This window comes from Canis lupus, chromosome 28 (genome assembly GCF_048164855.1).
Source record: "Canis lupus baileyi chromosome 28, mCanLup2.hap1, whole genome shotgun sequence".
NCBI classification, from domain to species: Eukaryota; Metazoa; Chordata; class Mammalia; order Carnivora; family Canidae; genus Canis; species Canis lupus.
In genome coordinates this window covers 8,835,679-8,859,937 of record NC_132865.1, presented here as the reverse complement: position 1 = coordinate 8,859,937, position 24,259 = coordinate 8,835,679, and the positions used below count along the sequence as shown (strand labels likewise).

The 24,259-nt window shown below is 38.5% G+C and overlaps 2 protein-coding genes across 14 annotated transcripts in view; one reads left to right on the top strand and one right to left on the bottom strand.

Annotated features, from left to right (window-relative positions):
* The window catches only part of CNGB3 (cyclic nucleotide gated channel subunit beta 3), a 247,341-nt gene extending 234,363 nt beyond the window's left edge, over positions 1–12,978 (bottom strand). For 3 of the 8 annotated variants that reach the window (XR_012019912.1, XR_012019913.1, XM_072804004.1), the window contains exon 1: positions 12,434–12,977. The gene's annotated coding sequence lies outside the window, so the exon portion shown is untranslated. Of the gene's footprint in view, positions 1–11,866; positions 12,028–12,433 lie in introns of those variants that run through there. The other 5 variants (XM_072804001.1, XM_072804005.1, XM_072804007.1 and 2 more) reach the window with 3 other exon arrangements.
* A 118-nt stretch (positions 12,979–13,096) lies between these two features.
* Positions 13,097–24,259, top strand: part of CNBD1 (cyclic nucleotide binding domain containing 1) — a 531,858-nt gene continuing 520,695 nt past the window's right edge. For 2 of the 6 annotated variants that reach the window (XM_072804022.1, XM_072804020.1), the window contains exon 1: positions 14,736–14,871. The gene's annotated coding sequence lies outside the window, so the exon portion shown is untranslated. Of the gene's footprint in view, positions 13,300–14,735; positions 14,872–24,259 lie in introns of those variants that run through there. The other 4 variants (XM_072804016.1, XM_072804017.1, XM_072804015.1 and 1 more) reach the window with 4 other exon arrangements.

Below are 24,259 nucleotides of genomic sequence, written 5' to 3'. Positions count from 1 at the left end.
GCAGATGAAAATGAAAACACAATGGTCCAAAATCTTTGGCAATGCAGCAAGAGCTATTCTAAGACAAAAGTTTACAGCAATACAGGCCTACCTCAAGAAGCAAGAAAAATCTCAAATAACCCAAACTTACACCTAAAGAAGCTGGGAAAAGAAGAACAAACAAAACCTAAAATTAGTAGAAGGAAGGAAATAATAAAGATTAGAGTAAATAATAGAGAAACAAAATAGTAGAGAAACAAAAACAATAGATCAATGAAACCAGTAACTGGTTCTTTGAAAAGATCAACAAAATTGATAAACTTTTAGCCAGACTCATTAAAAAAAAGAGAAAGGGGACTCAAACAAAATCACAAATGAGAATGACACCAGAGAAATACAAACAATTATGAGAGCATTTTATTGAAATAGCTCTATGTCCAAGATTGTGTAACCTAGAAAAAATGGATAAATTCCTAAAACATGTAACTTCCCAAAATTGAATCAGGAAGAATATAAAATTTTAACAGAAAAATTACTAGCAATAAAATTGGATTGGTAATCAAATCAAAAAAACCCTCAACACACAGAAGTCCAGGACCAGACAGCTCCATCGGTGAATTCTACCAAACATTGAAAAAAGAGTTAATACCTATTCTTCTCAAACTATTCCAAAACATAGAGGAGGAAGGAAAACTTCTAAATTCATTCCATGAGGCCAGCATTACCGTGATACCAAAACCAGGTAAAGACACCACCTAAATAAATAAATGAATGAATGAATGAATGAATGAATGAATGAACAGGCAAATATCTTTGATGAATATCAATGCAAAAATCCTCAACAAAACAGGAGCAATCTGAATATAACAATACATTGAAAAAATCATTCATGATCAAGTGGGATTTAATCCTGGGTGCAAGGATGATTCAATAATCACTAATCAGGGGCAGCCGGGTGGCTCGGCAGTTTAGAGCCGCCTTTGGCCCAGGGCCTGGTTCTAGAGACTCAGGATTGAGACCTGTTCGGGCTCCCTGCATGGAGCCTGCTTCTCCCTCTGCCTGTGTCTCTGCATCTCTCACTCTCCCTCTCTCTCTCCCTCTCTCTCTCTCTCTCTCTCTCTGTGTGTCTCTCATGAATAAAATCTTTAAAGAAAAAAAAATAGTCACTAATTAATCAATGTGATATGTCATATAAATCAGAGAAAGGATAAAAACTATATGATCATTTCAATAGATGCAGAAAAAACAACTTACAACGTACAACATCCATTCATGATAAAAGCTCTCAACAAAGGAAACATACCTCAACATAATAGAAGGAACATACCACAACATACCTTAGCATACATGAAAAACCCACAATGGATACCAAACTCAATGTTGAAATGACTCAATGGAAAGCTTTTCCCCTAAGGACAGGAATAAGACAAGGATGTCCCTTATCATCACTCTTATGCATCATAGCACTGGAAGTCCTAGATATAGCAATCAGACAACAAAAAAAATAAAAGGCATCCAAATTGGTAAGGAAGAAGAACTAATGTCACTATTGGCAGATAATATCATATACAAAAACCCCTAAAGACTCCAAAGAAAAACCATTAGAACTGATAAACAAATTCAGTAAGGTCACAGTTACAAAATCAATATACAGAAATCTCTTGCATTTGTATACACTCGTAAGGAAGTAGCAGAAAGAGAAACTAAGAAAACAATCCCATTTGCAATTGCACCAAAATAATAAAATATCTAGGACTGAACTTAATTGAAGTGAAAGACCTGTACCTAGGAAACTATAAAACACTGACGAAAAATTGAAGACAGCACCAAATGGAAAGATATTCCATGCTCATGGATTGGGAGAACAAATATTGTTAAAATGTCCATACTACCAAAGCAATCTACAGATTTAATGCAATCCCTGTCAAAATACCAATAGCAGTTGTCATAGAACTAGGAAAAACAATCCTAAAATTTGTATGGAACCACAAAAGACCCCAAATAGTTAAAGCAATCTTGAAAAGGAACAAAGCTAGAGTTATCACAATACTAGATTTCAAAATATACTACAAAAATAATAAAAACAGTATGGCCCTGGCACAAAAAATAGACACACAGATCAATGGAAGAGAATAGAAAACTCAGAAATAAACCCACTATTATTTGGTCAACTAATCTTGGACAAAGGAGGCAAGAATATGCAATAGGAAAAGGTAGTCTCTTCAACCAATGGTGTGGGGAAAACTGGACAGCAACACGCAAAAGAATGTAACTGGGCCACTTTCTTACACAATACACAAAAATAAATCCAAAATGGATGAAATCCCTCAATGTGAGACTGAAATCATAAAAATCCTAGAAGAGAGCAAGATAGTAGTATCTCTGACATTAGACACAGCAACATTTTTCTAGATATATACCCCGAGACAAGGGAAACAAAAGCAAAAATAAACAATTGGGACTACATTAAATGAAAAAGCTTCTGTACAGTGGGGGAAATGATCAACAAAACTGAAAAAGACAACCTACCAAATAGGAGAAGATATTTACAAATGACATATTTGATAAAGGGTTAGTATCAAAAATAGATGAAACTTATACAACTCAACACCCAAAAAATAAATAATCCAATTAAAGATGGCTGAAGAAATGAACAGACATGAACAGACTTCTCTAAGAAAGACATTCAAATGGCCAACAGATACATGAAAAGAGGCTCAACATCACTGTCCAGGTAGTGCAAATCAAAACTATAATGAGACATTACCTCACACCTGTCAGATTGGCTAAAGTAAAAAACCAAAAGAACAACAAAGTTTGGTGAGGATGTGAGAAAAAAATAACATGTGCCCATTTTTGGTGGGAATGCAAACTGGTTTAGCACTGTAGAAAACAATGTGGAGGTGGCTCAAAAACTTACAAATAGAATTGCCAGATGATCCAGTTATTCCACTACTGGGTATTTACCCAGAGAATACAAAAACCACTGATTCAAAAAGATATATGCAAACCTACGTATATTGCAGCATTATCTACAATAGCCAAATAATGAAAGCAACCCAAGCGTCTATCAATAGATTAAGGGATAAAGATAAGATGTGCAAACACACACATACATACATACACAATGGAATATTACTGAACACACAAAAAATGAGACCTTGCCATCTGAAACAACATGGATGGACGTAGACAGTCTAATGTTAAGTGAAATAAGTCAGTCAGACAAAGACAAGTATCATATGATTGCACTCATATGTGGAATTTAAGAAACAATACAAATGAAAAAAGAATAAAAGAGACAAACAAAAAACCCCAGACTTTTACATACAGAGAACAAACAGATGGTTACGAGAGTGGAAGTGGGTCGGGGATGGATGAAACAGAAGGGGATTATGAGTACGTTTATCACGATAAGTGCTGAGTGATATATAGAATTGAATCACTATGTTGTATATTTGGAACTAATATAAATTATATGTTAATTATACTGGAATTAAAACTGAAAAGTGGGGGAAGAGGCAAGATGGTGGAAGAGTAGGAGTCCTCAATTCATCTGGTCCCCTAAAGTTAGCTAGATAGCTTTCAAACAATCTAAACACCTGTGAATCAACCTGAGATGTAAAGAAAGAACAGCTGGAATGCTACAGAGAGAAAAGTGATCACTTCATACAAGGTAGGAGTGCAGTGAAGAGAAACAGAGGGGATATATCAGAAGATGAATGGGGCAGGGGAGGGAACCTTTGTAAGCTGCTGCAGGAAAGTGCTAAGGAGTACAAATGGATCCTTTAGAAATCTGCTCTTGAGAGTCTTCCCTGCCTGAAAAGTGCTCAGTGGTGAAATAGGGCAAAACTGCAGGAGGGGCAGTGAGATCTCAACACTCTCAGAGTCACAGAAAGAACAGGGAAGCCCGGGAGAAAGCCCAACTTGTGTCACAAACCACAAACTGCAGTGGGACCAGGGGACCAATCAGCACCGTCCTAGGTGTTGGTAAAGGACTGGAAAGGGCATCTAGGAGAGGTGGAGCGGGTGCCCACTCCAGGAGGTGACACATCCCAGAGCCTGGTAGTGGAGGGAAGTGGGCTATCCTCTTTTCCCTCAGGAGAGGCAGAGCCAGTGAACACACAAGATGGTGAAAGCTCTCTTGCCACCCAGCGCCCTTCAAACTGAACAATTCTGTGCCCCCACCCCTACCCCGCTCCTCCTACCAGTCCCCAGGAGGATCTGAGCCAGTGCATACTAAGAGTTTGCAGTTCGGTACACACTGGGAGCTCTTGGCTCCAGGGCTGGAGATCAGGCTGCCACCATTTTCCCCCCCTTTCACCCTGGAGGCACATGGCCTCCAGGGACAAAGGTCGCACGGGGAAAACAGCTTACACTGAGCCCCACCAGCTGGCAAGGGTTGGGGCATCTCCCACCCAGGAACAGACACCTGAAATCAGCACAGCAGGCCCCTCCCCCAGAACACCAGCTAGAAGAACCGGGGAACAGCCAATTTATTGACCAAACACCCTGGAAAACTCCAGGACTGAGGTAAAATAATATATAGAACTCAAAGTTTATTCCTTATGACTCATTTATCTTTCAAGTTAAGAATTTTCAATATTCTTTATTTTTTCCTGTCTTAACTACAATATTTTAACAATTAAGTTTTTTCCTTTTTATTTTCATTTTTTTTTATAATTACATGTCATAGATATATTCTTCATTTTTGGCTTCCTTTTAACATATCCAATTTAATTTTTGTAGATATATAAGTTTTGGGGTTTTTTTGTTTTGTTTTGTTTTATAGTTTTGGAGTTTAGTACCTTCTAACATATGGACCAAAATACACTCAGAACCAAGTGAAGCATCATGTTGGTTGACTCTGTGAGATTATATTCTCTCTTCCTTCCCATTCTGCCCCCCTCTTTTGTCTTTTTTTTGTTGTTCTGTTGTTTCTCTATGTTTTGCATGTTTGCATAAATTTGGAATCTGAGACTTTCTAACGTACAGACCAAAATACTCAGAACCAAGAGGATCATCATGTTGGGCCACTCTTGTGAGACTATATTCTCTCTCCTCCACCACTTCCTACCTCCCACTTTTAAAAATTTTTACTATTTTTTAAATTTGTTTTTCACTTCATGGTCTTTTTTTCCTTTTTCTTTTATTTTCTGGTCTCTGACCTCTTCGAAATTATCTATGGTGTATGCTACTTAGGTCGTGGTTGATTGTTTTGACTCTGCTCAATCATACAGCCATTCGGCACTGGACAAAACGACTAGAAGGAAGAATTCACCACAAAAGAACCAGAAGTAATACTCTCTGCCACAGATCTAACAGATATGGGTTTAAGTAAGATGTCAGAGATACAGTTCAGGATTACAATTATAACATTATTGTGGCTCGAGAGATTCTCTTACTGCAGAATTGAGATCTAATCAGGCCGAAATAAAAAATACTTCAACTGAAAAGCAGTCTAAACTGGATGCTCTAACAGTTGGGGTTAATGAGGCAGAAGAGGGAGTGAGTGACATATAGGACAAGTTGATGGAAAGGCAGGAAACTGAGGAAAAGAGAGATAAATGACTTAGAGCCCATAAGGAGAGACTCCAGGAATTAGATGATAGTTTGGGAAAGAATAATATTCATCTTACTGGGATTCCAGAGGGTATGGGGAGAGAGAGAGAGGACCAGAAAGTATGTCTGAACAAATCATGGCTGAGAACTTCCCTAGCCTGGGAAAGGAAACCGGCATACATATCCAAGAGATAGAGAGGACCACCCACCAAAATCAACAAAAATTGATCAACACCCTGACATATAATAGTGAAGCTCAAAAATTTCAAAGATAAAGAGAAAATCCTAAAAGCAACTCGAGACAAGAGATTCCTAACTTATATGGAGAGAAATATCAGATTAATAGCAAATCTATCCACAGAGATCTTGCAGGACAGAAAGGGCTGGCATGATACACTCAGAGTACTAAATGAGAAAACCATGCAGCTGAGAATACTTTACCAGCAAGGCTGTCATTCAGAATAGAAGACATAAAGAGCTTCCAGGATAGATAGAAACTGACAGTATGTGACCACCACACCAGCTCTGCAAGAAATATTAAGGGGGACCCTGTAAGCAAAAAAGGAGCCCCCAAAAACAATCTACAGAAATAGGGACTGTATAGGTAATTTTATGACACTAAATTCATATCTTTCAATAGTTACTCTGAACATGAATGGGTTAAATAATCCAATCAAAAGACACCGGGTTTTAGATTAGCATAAAAAAGCAAGACCCATCTATACGCTGTCTACAAGAGACTCATTTTAGACCTAAGGACACCTCCAGACTGAAAATGAGGAGGTGGAGAATCATTTATCATGTAATAGTCCTCAAAGAAAGCTGGGATAGCAATCCTTGTATCAGATAACTAGATTTTAAACCAAAGACGGTAATAAGATATGAAAAGGGACACTATATCATACTTAAAGGGTATATCCAACAATAAAACCTAACAATTAGGAATATTTATGCCCCTAATGTGGGAGCAGCAATTATATCAACCAATTTATAACCAGAGTAAAGAGACATAGGCAATAATAGATTAATAGAAAGAGACTTCAACACTACACTCTCAGCAAAGGACAGATTTCCTAAGCAGAAGATCACCAAAGAAACAAGGGCTTTGAATGACACACTGGATCAAATGGATTTCACAGATATATATAGAACATTCCATCCAGGATCATATATATCACTGGAATAGAATAGAGAACCCAGAAATGGACCCTCAAATCTGTGGTCAACTCATCTTCGACAAAGTAGGAAAGAATATCCAATGGAAAAAAAAAGACAGTCTCTTCAATAAATGTTATTGGGAAAACTGGACAGTCAACACAACAAGAATGAAACTGGACCATTCTCTTATACCATATACAAAGGTAAACACAAAATGTTTGAAAGATGTAAATGTGAGACAAGAATCCATAAAATCCTAGGGGAGAACACAGGCAAAAACCTTTTTGAACTTGGCCACAGCAACTTCTTGCAAGATCCCTCTATGAAGGCAAGGGAAATAAAAGCAAAAATGAAATACTGGGAATTCATCAAAATAAAAAGCTTCTGCACAGCAAAGAAACAGTCAACAAAACTAAAAGACAACCTACAGAATGGGAGAAGATATTTGCAAATGACATATCAAATAAAGGGCTAGTATCGAAGATCTAAAAAGAACTTATCAAACTCAACACCTAAAAAACAGTCATGAAATGGGCAGGAAACACGAAGAGACATTTCTCCAAAGAAGACATACACATGGCCAACAAGCACATGAAAAAGTGCTCCACGTCACTTGCCATCAGGGAAATACAAATCAAAACCACATTGAGATACCACTTTACACTGGTGAGAATGACTAAAATTAACAAGACAGGAAACTACAAATGTTGGAGAGGATGTGGAGAAAGGGGAACCCTCCTGCACTGTTGCTGTGAATGCAAACTGGTACAGCCACTCTGTAAAACAGTGTGGAGGTTCTTCAAGAAGTTAAAAATAGAGCTACCCTATGGCCTAGCAATTGCATTACTGGATATTTACCCCAAAGATACAGATATAGTGAAATGACAGGACATCTGCACCCCAATATAGCAGCAAGGTCTATAATAGTCAAACTGTGGAAGGAGCCATGATGTCCTCCGACAGATGAGTGGATAAAGATGATGTGGTGTGTATGTATACACACAGACACAGACACACACACACACACACACACACACACACAATGGAATATTACTCAGCCATAAGAAAGGATGAATAACTACCATTTACTTTGATGTGGATGGAACTGGAGGGTATTATGCTGAGTGAAAGAAATCAATCAGAGAAAGACAATTATCATATGGTTTCACTCATATGTAGAATATAAAAAGGAAGCATAAGAGGAAAGAGGGAAACTGAGTGGGGAAAAACTAGAGAGGAAGATAAACCATGAGAGACTCCTAACTCTGGGAAACAAACAAAAGGTTGCAGAAGGGGAGGTGGATAGGGGGTGGGGTGACTGGGTGATGAGCATTAAGGAGGGCACATGATAAGACGAACACTGGGTGTCATACTACATGTTGGCAAATTGGATTTAAATAAAATTAGAAAACCTAAAAATAAATAAGAATGAATTCCCTTTAAATGGGTTTTTAAAAATAATTTCTTAGCAATTTACCATGCTACATACATAATTTTTTTTCATTTTATTTTATTTATTTAATCATAGGAGAGACACATACAGAGAGAGAGGAAGAGACATAGGCAGAAGGAGGAGAAGCACGCTCCATGCAGGAAGCCCGATATGGGACTCAATCCTGGGACTCTGGGATCATGCCCTGAGCCAAAGGCAGACACTCAACAATTGAGCCACTGAGGCATCCCTATAATACTGTTTTTAAACCTGGACATGATAGGGCCCTTTGCTGTTCCCTTTCCTATCGATGTCTCTTCTGACTTTTCTATAGCTCAACTCTTGCCCAGAGATGCATCTGCACCCCACCTCCCACTCGCCCTTTGAGATTCTAGATAGTTTTCAGCCTTCAGTATGATAAATACAGAAATTAAGAGTCTTTCAAAATTCCCTGGCAATTTGAAAGAGTAATTTTGTCTGGTTAATTTCATAGTGAAAAAAATAGGATTAAAAAAAAGAAAAAAAGGGATTGTATTAAGTGTGTTTTATTTCATTTTTGTTGGAATGTATTTATTACCTTATTTATACATAATATGCCCCGAGAGTTTTACCTCTTGGTTCTCATTTTTCCAGTATGAAACAGAACTATAACAAAACCCCCAAAAACCTACTCTTCTTATTTTAATGCACACTTGACTTCAATTTCAACCTTTCTCCTCCCCCTGCAACATGGATTATCATTGCTCAATCACAACTAGTTGTCTATCTCTGAGCCTCCTTTAATCCATTTTGTGCTTCCTATGGTATGGTGTATAAAAATGGCCAGTATTTTACATGTTCTACATGTTTGGTTGTATAACTCAAATTATTTGTGACTTCATTTTGAACACTTCTTCCCACTAAAAAAGCTCAGCGTTTTTATCTGAATGATGAGCCTGGTAGGTATTTCAGTACACTTGACTAATATCTTCCAGTCATAATCTACAGTTTGTTTTAGATTTCCTTGTGATATTATACCTGTTTGGATTTCAGTATATTGTAATATTGTATTAAAAATTGCTAGACACAGAGTAGGGTTTTTTAAATTGTTATTTGGGAAGTGCAGTGTTTCAAATAACTGAAAATTACCTATTAAAAATCTAAATTTGTGGTTCTTTTGACAAACTGGCAACCCTAGGCCTGGATTATCACATAGCAAAAATTAGCTGGAACTATCTAATGTCCCCTTTAGAGAGGACATAGGTTCTCCATGGATAAAGAAGATATAGTATGTATACAATGGAACACTATTCGGCCATAAAAAAGAATGAAATCTTGCCATTCACAATAACATGGGTGAACCGAGAGGGTAGTATGCTAAATGAAATAAGCCAGACTAAGTAAGACAAATACCATATGATTTTACCAATATGTGGAGTCTGAAAAACAAAGCAAATGTACAAAACACAGCAGGAACAGACTCAGTAATATAAAGAGCAAACTGGTATTTGCCAAGGTTGGGGGTGCAGTGGATGGGATAAGCAGGTGACAGATAGTAACTACATTTATCCTGGTGGAACAGTTTGTAATACATATAATTGTTCAATTACTATGTCATACACCTGAAACTATGTAATACTGTATGGCAACTATAATTTTAAAAAATTGATTTCATGATTTTTAACTCTGTTCCCCACTCCTTTATCCCAGTGGGTAAATATCTTTCATATATTGTATACTGTCAAGGAATGTGGAAAAAACAAATATTTCAAATGTTATCAAAATTTCTAGTATTTTTAGTTGTTTATATCAAATTAGAGAAAGATTAAAAAGTGTGTAGATTTTTTGTTCCAAAACAAGAGATACTGATTCAGTAAGTCACTTATGGGGCGGTCCAGAATTCTACATTTAAAAAAAGTGGACCACGTAAAAAGACTCCATTTTGAGAAAATCAGGTTGATAGAGCCCGAATTGCAAATCAACAGTTATGAAGGGAATTTTGAGAGAAACCATACTCTAAGCTTTTGAGGTTCACAGCAGAGAAAACATAAACTCTCCATGAAACATTTCCTCATGCCACTCTCCTAGATAATTGAAATGAACAGGCATTTGAAGCAAATTGATGCAAATCTACTTTGAGAAAGCTTTATAAAAAGTACATGTAAATCGAGAGTGGTTATCCATACACTTATACCAGGTATAACTTATTTTATTGTGTTTTACTGAAGTAAATTTCTACTTTGCAGATATTGTGTTTTTAACAAATTGAAGAGTTGTGGCAACTTGGTTTTAAGCAGGTATATCAGCATTTTGCTAACAGCATTTGCTTACTTTGTGTCTCTGTGTCACTTTTTGGTAATTATCACAATATTTCAAGCTTTTTCATTATTATTACATTTGTTATGGTAATCTAAGATCAGTGACCTTTGGTGTTACTGTTGCAATTGTTTTGTGGTGTTATGAACTGTGCCCATATAACACAGCAAATATAATTGTTAAGTGTTGTGTGTGTTCTGATTGCTCCACCAACTGGCTGTTCCCTCATCTCTTGTCCTCTCTATTCCATGAGACACAACAATACTGAAATTAGGCTAGTTAATAAACCTACAATAGCTTCTAAGTGTTCCAGTGTAAGGGAGAGTCACATGTCTCTCACTTGAAATGGAAAGCTGGGAGTAATTAAGCTTAGTGGGAAAGGCATGTTGAAAGCCAAAATAGGCTGAAAGCTGAAAGCTAGACCTCCTGGGTCAGTTAGCCAAGTTGAAAATGCAAAGGAAAAGTTCTTAAAGGAAATTAAAAATGCTACTCCAGTGAACACATAAATGATGAGAAAGCAAAACAGCCTAATCACTGATATGGAGAAAGTTTGAGTGGTCTGAATAGATCAAAGCAACCACAACATTCCCTTAAACCATGGCCTAACCCAGAGCAGGACCCTAACTCTCTTCAATTCTACAAGCTGCAGAAGAAAAGTGTGAAGCTAGCAGATGTTGGTTTGTGAGGTTTAGAGAAATAAGTCATCTTCATAACATAAAAGAGCAAGGTGAAGCAGTAAGTGGATGTAGAAGCTGTATCAAGTTATCAAGAAGATCTAGCTTAGATAGTTAATGAAGGTGTTTATATATATAATATATATATATGAATATTATTCAGCCATAGAAAAGGTTGAAATATTGCCATCTGCAACAACATGGATAGACTCAAGGGGATTATGCTAAACGAAATAATTCAAACAGAAAAGGATAAATAGCATACGATCTCACTTTTATATGGAATCTAAAGAACAAAACGAGTTTATAGACAGAAAGAAAAGACGGGTGGTTGGTTTCCTGAGGCAAGGCCTTATAGGTGGTTGAAACAGGTGAAGTGGTCCAAGGTACAAATTTCCACGTATAAAATAAGTCAGTCACGGGGATGTACACTATGGTGACTGCAGTTTATAGTACTGCGTTGCTTCTTTGAAATTATGTAGGGGAGTAGATGTAGAGAGTTCTCATCACACACACAAAAAAATTAAGTACATATGGTGATGGAGGCTAACTGGACTTACTGGGTGATTGTTTCACGATATATGCAAATATCGAATTATTATGTACCTCACAAACTAATATGTCAGGTCAATTACACCTGAATCAAAAAAAAAAAAAAAAAAAGAAGGCAGTTGGGAATGGGAAAAATTAAAAATAAAGGTACTGATTTGTAAAAAACATGAAAAAGAGAAGAAGAAATTAACATACTGTTTAAAAATAAGTTTACCTTAAATTTCCTGGTGTTTGGGGGCAGGCTGGGTGACTCAGCAGTTTAGCACCTCCTTCAGCCCAGGGCGTGATCCTGGAGACCCAGGATGGAGTCCCAGGTTAGGCTCCCTGCGTGGAGCCTGCTTCTCCCTCGGCCTGTGTCTCTGCCTCTCTCTCTCTCTCTCTCTCTGTGACTGTCATGAATAAATAAATAAAATCTTTAAAAACAAAAGTTCCCTGGTGTTGTGAACATGCATCTGAAGGCGATAATGAAAGGAATAGGTTCCTCGGTAAAGAGGCCACAGAGGTTTGACCCAGGGGGCAGGAGGGACCCCAGCATTACTTGAACCATCTCCTGACCCAGGGGTGCTTTTGCCTTACCTGAGACCCGCACAAGCCCACGTCGGAGGCTCCTGGAACAGCCCTACAGTCCTTCCGGCCAGCACTGTACAGACACCAGTACCGACACACACACGCTTTACCAAAATTAAACTATTTAAATGTATCTTTCATGAAAAACTAACAAGTAAAGCAACGGTTCAATTTTTTTTTTTTTTTTTTAAAGAGAGAGAGAGAGAGAAGTCACCTTCTGGATTTCCGCTTTGGCGAGTTCCTCGTGTCTGAGCCGCTCCCACCGCCTGGTACAGGATCCCGATCCCAAAGTCACCCCGTCGCTGTCGTCTCCCGTTTTCAGGTTCTTCAAGCGGAGCTCCTCACAGAACTACCTAGGCCTTCGGCGTCGCTTCCCCCGCCGCGCATCCGCGATGGGCCCCGTGGGCACCAGCAACCCGGGGCTGAGGACACGCGGGATGAAGGACACACGGGAACGTCTGAAGCCCGTAAGGTGTCCGATTCCACCAGCTTCGCCTCAGGAAAGTTCTTGGCGAAGGAGCGCCCGCAGGGTGGGCACTGCTGGTCTCAGGCACCACCGGCGGGCGGACGCCGGGTCTTCGAGGCCTGTCCTTGTGGAGCAGGTGGACCTTGAGGTGTAAAGTCTGTGGCTTCAAGGCCGACTCCTTAAACAAGAAAGTCCCAAACTGCTCCGGATCACTCACCTCAGCCCAGGCGTCTGGAACCCTCACCAGGTTCCCGCAAGCGGGGCTCTCCAGGGTCCGCCGGAAGCGCTGACCCCGCTGCGAAGGCGGGGCATCGGCTGAGCCCACGGAGCAAGCGGCTCTTAGCGCGAGGGCTGCTGGGAGCCCCCGCGCGGGAAGACGGGCAGGTAGGTCCTCGTGCGCGGCTGCCCGGGTCCTCAGCGCCTCCCGCCGCGGCGGTGCCGTCCGCTGAGGCTGAAAGCACCGGCTCCACCGTGGGCCCAGTTGGCCAGCTTTGGGGGCGTCCTTCGGGCCTCGCCTCTCCACCACCTCCTGACCCGTGTGCGTGGGCCGTTCAAGTTGTCCCACTGCAAGTTGTGAGACCCCGCCCTTCCCCTCCCCCCCGGAAACGGAAACGGTACCCTCGCCGGCCTCGTGGGGGGGGAGGGGCGACTTCCCCATCTCGCCTCCTGTTTGGTCGAGGGAGGTTTGAGGCAAAGGCTAAATCTTTAGCAGTTTTCATGATGGGGGTGGCTCTTTGCGGGTGGTATGGTCGGAGGGGTCAAATTCCAGCCTTCACGGCCGGCTCCTTGAAGAGGTGGCCCTTGGTAGCTGGGCTCTGTCATCCGAGGACTTGGGGACGCGGCCCCTCCATCCGCCAGAGGGAGGGTCTGCGCCCGCTCACTTGCTCGCTCCGGGAGCCCTGGCAGGCGAAGTGGGGCGGGCCTGAGAAGCAGAGACACGGTCGGTGCGAGAGCCTTCTTGGTCTGATAGGTCAGGTCTGATAGGATTAAGAAGGTGGATGTAATGCTTTGCGCTCAGAAGTATGAAGGAACCTTTTCCTCCAAGCCCAGCTCAGGGCTGCAAGACATTCACCTGCAGATGCCACTTGGGTTTTTAAGACTCCCCAGAGTCTGGGGAGAGCCTGAGGGATCCAAGGGCAGCCAGGGGAGCCCAGGGGAGCCCGGGCAGGCCCACTGGAACACATGTCATCAAAGGTGTTACATCCCCTAGAGGGGGGTCCGCATTGGCCCCTGCTGGTTTCTGGAAAATTCCATTGGTCATTTTGGTACCCACTTACTTCGTGAACTGTTGATTCTCCTTCTGGGTACAGATTTGATGAGAGGTTTTTTTTTTGTTGTTGTTGTTGTTTTTTTAAGATTTATTTATTTATTCATGAGAGATACAGACTGAGAGAGACAGAGGCAGAGACACAGGCAGAGGGAGAAGCAGGCTCCTCGCAGGGAGCCAGATGTGGGACTCGATCCTGCATCTCCGGGTCACACCGAAGTCAGGCAGGCGCCTAACCGCTGAGCCACCCAGATGTCCCTGAGGAGAGGTTTCTAATCCAGGGGTTTCTTTCAGAGCAAAACAAGCCTCAGGTTTGCTGCTTAAAATCCTGTTTCTGGGAATCCCTGGGTGGCTCAGCGGTTGGGCGCCTGCCTTCCGGCCCAGGGCGTGATCCTGGAGTCCCGGGATCCGGTCCCGTGTCGGGCTCCCTGCATGGAGCCTGCTTCTGCTTCTGCTTGTGTTTCTGCCTCTTTCTCTCTCTCTCTGTCTCTCATGAGTAAATAAAATCTTTAAAAAATAATAATAAAAATCCTGTTACTGTGCTCCAGCAGAAAAGTCATCTTCATAGCTTGGGCTACGTTCTTGGTTGGCACACTTCCTGTGGCATAAGAATATATTGTTTTCTAGTGTGTGTGTGAGAGAGAGAGCGAGCGAGCGAAAGAGAGAGAACATCAAAACAGGGGTCATAGGAGAGCAAACATTCCAAGAGACCAGGTGGAAACTTTTTGGGCTTTCCTGAGGGAGCCTCGGAAGTCAGTCCCACTGCACTCTGTCGATCAACAGCAAATCACCTAAGGAGCACAGATTCAAGGAAAGGCGCGTGACTCCACCTCTTGGTAGGACTGTGGGGTAAAGTCATGTCTCAGAAGAGTAACTGATAGGTATTGTTGAAAACAGTCTGTCACCAGAGGCAACCAGAGTGAGTATCCTTTAAAATATTTACCAAAGAAAATGCTGTATGTGCTCTATGGTTTTCCTATAATATTTAATCTTAGAAATCTCTCTTATGTTGACTGTAGATCAAATTAATTCTTTTTAATGGTTTCAAAGCATTCTGTTCCATGGATTACCATTATTTTTTTTTTTAAAGATTTTTATTTATTCATGAGAGACACAGAGAGAGAGAGGCAGAGACACAGGCAGAGGGAGAAGCAGGCTCCATGCAGGGAGCCCGATGCCTGGCTTGATCCCAGGTCTCTAGGATCAGGCCCTGGGCTGAAGGCAGCGCTAAACCGCTGAGCCACCAGGGCTGCCCGTGGATTACCATTATTTTTAAAGCTGCTCTCATACTTTTGGAATTAGGTGTTTCTTTTTCTTTTCTTTTTTTCTTTCTTTGGCTAATAGAAAGCAGTGTTGTGATGAATATTCTTTTAGATATTTCCATGAAATTTTGCAAGATTATTGGATAAATTCTTTGAAATGGAATTGGTGAGTCAAAGTATATATGCTTTGACATATGCTAAAGATTGTGATAGATATGGCCAAATCTCCTCTCCAGAGCCCATACTAATTTACATTGTTATCAATAGTGAATGAAAGTGCCTTGTTTCCCACATCTTGGTCTGTACTTGGTATCCTACAATTTTAACATCTTTACTAATTGCACAGATGAAAAATAGTATCTCATTATTATTTTTTTTATCTCATTTTTTTTAAAGATTTTATTTATTTATTAGAGAGGGAGAGAGAGAGATTGGTAGCACTGAGCAGGGGGTAGGATCAGAGAGTGAGAAGCAGACTCCCTGCTGGCAGAAAGCCTGACACGGGACTTGATCCCAGGATCCTGGGATCCAAGCTGAAGGCAGATGCTTAACTACCCAGGTGCCCCTGGTATCTCATTATTTTGATTTCAGTTTTTTTATATATATGAATGAGGCTGAGCATTTTCCCCTGAGCTTATTGGCTTTTTAAAATTTCATTTTTCCTTGTGGGTGGGAGAGAGCTATTATCTGTTTATATTATCTTATTATTTTGAAGTTTTGAATATTAAAAATTAATGTTTTTCTATTAATGTCATACGTATTGAACACTTTCACCATTTTGTCATTCGCTTAAGGTATTTATTTGCCATGATTTTAAAAGATTTTTTGGGATTTAAGGGATTAATCATTATACATTTTAATGCGTGGGTTAGATGTTAGCCTTAGAAAGTTCTTCTTATCAAAATTATAAATACATGCACCTACATTCTTTCTAGAACTTTACTAACTTCAGCTTTTAAGTCTTTGAAACATCTAGAATTTGTTTACCACTACTAATTTATTGGTGAGGAAAACATCACCCAGAAAGGATAACCAACCTCCTTCGGTCACATAGCTAGTGATTATCAGAATGAAAATAAGAACCACAACTCTTTGATATCTACAATCTGACATTTTCACTAAGGATTACAAGATATGGAATCTATTCTGGCCAGTTTAAGTAGGAAAGGAACTTATTAATGGAGCTTATATAGCTTACAGAATCTTCAGGAGGGTCACAGAGAAGCCAAGTTGGGCTTATGATTACTTCATGATTACTTCACCACACTTGAAGGTTTCTGTAATGAAGACACTGTTGCTACTGATGTTCACTGTAGGTGATAATTTGGACTGGATACCAGAGGCTCTTTTACTGATGGTACATTTCAGTCTGCCAGTAGAGGCAACCAACTTGTGAACATTACACACATGTTTAAAAAACTTACCAAATATCTTCACCACTTAACTTGCCAGAAGATCAGTTCCCCAGAGTGCAGCCTCTGTCTTACATTGCTAAATTACACCAACTCCATATGGTACATTTGATTGGCAAAATTTAGGCCACATGATTATGCGTTAGGTATAAGGGATCCTGGGAATGCAGAAAATGGAACTTAAAATAAGTTGGCAGCCATGAAGTTTCACTTTAGCCTCTACCCATTCTCTTCTGAAATGTTACTAAGTTTTATGTATTGTTTCTTGGGGACAGAGATATATCTGTTATCTAATAGTTCCTAAGAAAAGTAGAATTTTCTAGCACATTACTGATGTTAGAAAGTCCTCTCATGCCTTTTTATTAGGAGACAAAAAGGAACTTGAATACAGCAGATCCTCCCCACCCCCCCCACCCCCCCCCACCACCCCGGCCCCTTATCTGTGGTTTTTCTTTTCATGGTTCTTTCAGTTACCAGCGGTTATCTGTAGACATATGGCTAGAAGGTCAGTAGTAGTCTCATGCTATGTCACAATGTCTATGTTATTCATTCGTTTTAACTAGTGTTATTCACCTACTAGTGTTTTGAAACGGATCTCCTATAGATAAGGGGCAACTACTGCATATCTGTTGGTTTTGCCTTTAGTATGCAAATGAGGTAAATATACTTACAGTGGAGAATTTTCAAGCTGAGTAACTCATCTGAAGTTCTCATAGAGTTAATTCGTGTATGATTTAGTTATTTTTACTCAAAACAAAATATTTGAAAACTTAGATCCAATTTAACATACCCTTGTTAGACACATATTATGAACAAGGCCCTGTGCTGCTCTCTACATCCACTGAAGTCAGGAGAATTTTTTTATATCCTGTAATAACATTTTCAAGTTATATAGCATAGTTTTCAGGAAGAAGATGAGAAAATACAATTGTTCATATTAAAAGCATCTAATTTTGGCAATTTTTTGATGGTCTTTTGAGCCAAAGTGTATTTATTGCTTGAACACAATCATAAAGAAATTAATTAATTAATTAATTAATACAATTAAGTTGAAATCATTAATCTGTTAAAGCACCCTAATTGTATATTGAATTATTAAGTAAAAAACTGTATTGACAGTACAATTGTCAGTTTTAGACTATACTTTTCTTTGTAGCACTACTAAACATGAAATTGGGGGGGAATTTGACTACTTTTATTTATTGCATTCATTATTTTTCTGTAAACAAGAGCAGTTCTTAAAGAGCATCACATCCAGGTGCATGAAGACAGAAATAGTCTGTAACAGAAATGCAATAAGAAATTCTAATCATCCTTTGGCTTTCATTACTTTTCATGGAAAATCTATTTTGAAATTGAATATGTTTTGATTAAAAATAGTTATCAACTCATTTCTAATGTAAAGGTATTTTTAAGTGGGTGAAATAAAAAGTGAGTCCACTTTTCTCCTCAATTATTAGGGCTATATATTTTTGTATGAGTGATACTTGGGAGTGGGTCAGTTATGGTCAGGTGTACAAGTGGACTTCAGAGTTAATGCAGAGGAAGGAAAGTAGAGAAAATGGAAATAAATTATAAAATATGACTTATAAAGATCACATCCTTTTTAAAAACATTGAATCATTATTTTAATATAAATTCTAAAGCCTTCAGAGTGTCACAAGTAGAAAGTTAACTCAGAAAAAGAAAAACAGATCTATACATCCACCCAGTCATTGATCCCTATATCCCAGGAAGGTGTCGTGGAATACACTTTATCAGTGTGGTAACTAAGTTTCCAGGGTTACTCATATTTTTAAGAAGATTGCTTAAATGTCTTTGTTCCTTGCCCATAGCACACTGGTTGTTGGATGTGCTCTCATTAAATATCCTCTTATGAAAGTATTCTGGACACTGAGGGTTCCTATGTGAAATGACATAGGTTGAAGAAAAGGGTGGAGTCCACACCTCATAATGCATTAATCAACCAGAAGAATAGGCTAGAACTGGATAATTAAAATTTGATTCCATTTTTACTACCTCTGGTAGTAGTAATAATATGTAACTATAGCTAAAACTGACTGGCACTTTGTTCCAGTTTCTGTGGCCATTCTTTGGGTGCATCATCTTAATTCAACTTTCATCTTCATTCAACCTTCAGCAACCTTGTGAAAGTAGTGCTTTTACTATCTCTATTTAAGAGATGGGGAAACAAAATCTTTAAGAGTTTAAAAATATATCCAGTGTTATATGGGCAGAAAATGATTGAGCTAGGATTCAAATCTGGTTTTATAGGACTGCAGAACTTCAACTCCAAATCACTGAATTTTACTGCTCTTTCCATAGCATCTTTTTATGTAATAAATATGTCACCACTCTAGAGTTCTTAAAGTGTGGGAAAAAAACAAGGAGAAATTTGTTCTACACTCAAAGTTAAAAATTTAGTCCCTAGGAAGACTAGACTACTCTAAATAAGATCTAGTACTGAATATTTATTTATTTGATTTACAGCCACAACATGCCACGCCTTCTGTGTATTATCCCTCTTCCTAAAGATGTTACAGCCTAATAGGGAGATAAAAACAATTTTTAGAGAATTTCAGAGATTCCATAACACAGATCTGATCAGAGAAATAGAGAAGCCAAAGGTAAAAAGTGATTATATCAGAATCCAAATGGTAACAGTTGGAAGTAGCATAGAAGTTTCCTGAGAAGAAAGTCTTTAAGGGATAAATTCTTGAGGTGAGTCTTCATAGGAAAATATTATCTTTGCCAGTCCAGCTGAAGGTAGGGTGTAGATAGGATGAGGGTTATTAGGTAGTGCTAGTCAGGGATACAGATGAGGTAAGGAAGAAATCTTGGATAGAGACAATTGTTAGAAAAGTTATGGAGACATGGAAGAGCATTGACTGCTCTGGACACTGTAAAATCTTTAAAACTTGTTTTAAAAAGAAGGAGGAGAATAAGAAGAAGGGGAAGGAAATAAGGGAGGAGAAAGGAGGAAGGAGGAAGACCAGATGAAAAAGAAGATGAAAAAGGAGTTGGAAAGAGTGAAACACAAACCTGGAAAACAAATCAGGAGTTTGAGTTTAATCTGTATAATAAAAAGAATTACTGATGAATTTTAAGCCATAAAAAATCATCAACTTTATGTTCTGGAAATATCACTGATATATGAAAGATGAATTTGAATTGTGGGGAAGTGGTTTGGAAATTTAGCTTACAGAGTAAAACAGAGATCGAAGAACTATGTGTGAGGTATGAAAATAAGTTGGTAACTCCCATCCCCCTGTGATGTAATAATTATTATTCCATACCTACAGGACTATATTTAATTAAAACAGCACAATGTCTGGCAAATAACACATGCTCAATATATACTTGGCTCAGAATTATGGCCTTAAGCTAATTTGAAGGAAAGAAATAATTGTTCAGGAGAATGATTTTTCAAATAATTTTAGGGGATTATGGGAACTTTAACACATTACTTTTCACAGTCCTCATCACTTCTCAGGAGTACACCATCAAGGTGAAACTGAACAAAATGAAAAATATAACGCTTTGGTGTTTCAAATGTCACTATATATGCCCAATAGAAGGGAATGGAGAGGGACTTAAACTAATCACTTCACAAAAAATTCCTTTTGAAAATAGCTTTTGAGTAAATTACCTTCTAAAATCTCTAACCACTTTGGGAAATACGGTTTTCTATTATAAAATCACTTTTGAACCTGAGAGAAATAAAAAATTTAATGAGTCTTAGAATCATAGTTGCAAGTCTTCACGTACTGTTGTTTATACTCCCTTGAAATGTATCCCCTTGTTGTGTCAAATAATTTTATTTGTTTTAAAAGTGAAAAATGCTTCTGGATTAGAATGGTAAATCTCATTCCATTTCTGATTTATCTGCATATCCATTATTGTACTGTTGTTAATCAGTGTAATTGTGGAAAACTGTTTTAGGGTTCTTAGTAAATAACAGTTAAAAGGTGATAGAGTTTGCTTTGTTATCCAGATTCAAATTATGCTAGAAATAATTGTTTCTTGGAGGGAGTACATGATTCCTTCCCAATTCAAAGGGCATAACCACTCAACAAGGGAGGAGTGTCTATAGACCCTCTTAGGTTTGTACTCATGTAATGCATAATAGAACCATTGAACACCAATAAAAAATAAATTAAAAAAATAAAAAAATAAATAAACATTAATTCAAAAAAAAAAAAAAAAAGAACCATCAAGACTGCCAGTACTCGTCCTCAGTCCTCTCTGAAATCACCTCATTATTCTAACAATTCACTACATGAAAATAATGGCAGGTTTAGGCTGTGATCTTGTTTCTAGGTTGCAAGGAGACACAAAATTTTCAAAGTACTAGAGATATTTTCATAACAAAATAATGAGTATGTTCATCTAGCCAGACTGGAAGACATTCCCTTACTACTTACCAAGGTCATGATTTTCCTTTGCTTTTCCTTTAGGACCTTATGTTAAAATATTGCCATCTTGAATTTTTATCTTTAATCATTCATTCTTGGCCTAGAAATATGCTCACGTTTTGCATATCTAAAAATTCTTTCCCTTAAGGGTTTCGAACACCTAAAATTAATATCCTTTCTATTTCTCTTTTTTTCCTTACTATAATAATTGCAGTTCCCCAATCTCTTATATCTGGGAGAAACAATAGTTTTCTATCCTTCAAACATCAACACTGAGTCATTTCAACTCTTTTACCTTCAAAGTTCTCTTCCAACCAGTCATATAGTCTATAGATTTTTACCTATCAAGTCTCCCCACACATATCTGTCTTCCTTCTGATCTTGCTGTCTAGGAGGAAACTTTCATAATCTCTTATCTGCATTATTGTAATTGTCTTTGTTGAGAAGGAAATATTTTACTCTATCCTTCAAGCTTCTGGTTGGTCTAAGAATCAAATTAACATGAGACAAAATTGACAGGAGAAAATCAAACTTAATTTTGTACATATGGGAATCTCCATTAACATAAGATTCCAAAGACAGGCAAAATGAGGTATATATGTCACCCTGAACTAAGAAGAAAGGGGTATTGAGGTAGGACTTCAAAGGGAAGGAAAGCAATTCACAGGAAGAGGAAACGGAGTTCATATTTGGTAAACAAATGTTTGCTGGCCATCCAGAAACAATGGGACATAGAGATGAATTTTAGCAAACAGCCTTTGCTGTTTAGCTTTGCTAAACTTCTTCCTATTACCCTAGTATTATACTGTATTTATCTATGGTGCTAGGTCTCTTCCTAGACTAGGTTTCTTTCTTTCCTTTCTTTTCTTTCTTTCTTTCTTTCTTTCTTTCTTTCTTTCTTTCTTTCTTTCTTTCTTTCTTTTTCTTTCTTTCTTTCTTTCTTTCTTTCTTTCTTTCTTTCTTTCTTTCTTTCTTTCTTTCTTTCTTTTTCTTTCTTTCCTTCCTTCCTTCCTTCCTTCCTTCCTTTCTTTCTTTCTTTCTTTCTTTCTTTCTTTCTTTCTTTCTTTCTTCTTTCTTTTCTTCTTTCTTTCTGTGTTTATTCATTTATTCATGAGAGACACACAGAGGCAGAGACACAGGCAGAGGGAGAAGTAGGCTCCATGCAGGGAGCCTGACGCAGGACTCGATCCAGGGTCTCCAGGATCACGCCCTGGGCTGAAGGTGGCTCTAAACCACTGGGCCACTGGAGCTGCCCTAGACTAGGTTTCTATCAATTCTTTTAGACAGTTGGAAAAAGGTCAAAGTTTTTCCCTAAGTCTTTTGAGCTTTTACTGTTTTCAGTTCAAAATAATCTACAAGCAACAGTGACACATTTTGGGTCAACTGGTTGGGAATTCTTACCTCTTCAAACTGGTTTCTTCACTTTAGAACCCCTTAGTTTAAACTATTCTAAACAGAGCTGCAGGGTTAATCCTCCTAAACCACAGTCCTGAATCCATAATATTTATGCTAATAACAGTAACAATAACAACTAAAAAATTAATTGCTTCTCATTTTCTTATGAATTCTTTTTTTAAATATTTTATTTATTCATGAGAGACACACAGAGAGAGAGAGAGAGACAGAGAGACAGAGACACAGGCAGAGACACAGGCAGAGGGAGAAGCAGACTCCATGCAGGGAGCCCAATGTGGGACTCGATCCTGGGTCTCCAGGATCACACCCTGGGCCAAAGGCGGCGCTAAACCGCTGAGCCACCCTGGGATCCCCATCTTCTGAATTCTTTACCTAGCATTCATGACCCATCTAATTCTGACCTATTTTCACAGTTATATTTCTCATTTTTCTCTTTGTGCATCCTTTTTGCTTTCTCATTTTATTCCCACTTCCTATCACCTCCGGCTTTCTACCCCTATGCTTGTTTTGTTTGTTCTTCTGTCAGAAATCCTGTGTTCTTCAGTCTTTGCCAGTTGAAATCTTATCTGTCATTTAAGACTCATCCCAAAGTCCATCTTCTCTATACTTTTCCCTCAAATTCCTTGATAAGTTGTTTTGAAGTGAGTTTTAAAAACAATTTTTGTTTTTGGTAAAAACAAGTTATCTGGGCAAAAGTTTTCTTTTGATCCAGTTATTTTCTTTTGCATAAATTCATTAACACAAGAAAAGTAGAGACAGGCTGGCTGCATTTGTTGGACTCAGAGAAAGTTTAGTTGTAAATGGAATATTTTGGATATTATCATCATCCGTCTACATAAGGCCCCCTCTTGTTTTTTCTCTCATCCTCATTCCTTTTTGCTGTTTGCCTCTGCTCATGTAATAAGTGCAAATAAATTGTCTTTTGTTTATGTGTTCTCATGAAATGAGTACTGTTGATTATATGCAAATATATTAATTTAAATGGCTTGCTATATACCTAATTTTACTTCTTATTTTTTATCTATGTTACAATGTGACTATGTAGTTCACTTATTTTAACCAATGCCTAGTACTCCGTATATAGCTTTTTTTCAGTTGGTATATGTGTATATATTCATAAAAGTTATTAAAATATAGAAATGCCTTTACATGGATTAATAAATATTCTCTACTTAGGGTTTCCTGAAGGTTCCATCACTAGATCTTTGGATCTGTCTATAATCCAGCATCTCCAGGGTTAACATGGAGAGGATGAGGATGGACTCTATTCCAGTGAATTGCCTCCAATTTGCTGCTGCCTCAAACAATGCTTCATGAACATCTTTGTATATGTCCCCATATGAACATGTGTGAGAATTTCTTGTGCTATATTATTTCCTTTGATACCGAATTTCTGGGTCATAGATTGAAGATGGTCATTGACCCATTATCATTCCCACAGGAACGAGCAAACCAAGAAAGCCCCAGGAAAGCAATTTCCTCTTAAGCAGTAGGGTGAGATTTTCATAAAACTATTGGAGAGAACTTGATCTCATGGTCACAGGGAGCTACAAAGGAGAATGGGAGATGTAGTTTCTAATTTCTTGCTATGTGCTCAGATAAAATTACCATATTACTACCGTATAAGAAAAGGAGATAGGTTTTATGTAACAATTAATAATCTGCCATGCAAAAAAAGGGTTAACTTAGCAGACCCATGTTACCCAAATTCTGCACATTCAGAAGAAAAGCTTGTCTTTATGATTGATCCTTGATCAATTCTTGGGAGATGAACTCTGAGTCCTTGGAATATTTTGCCTGGT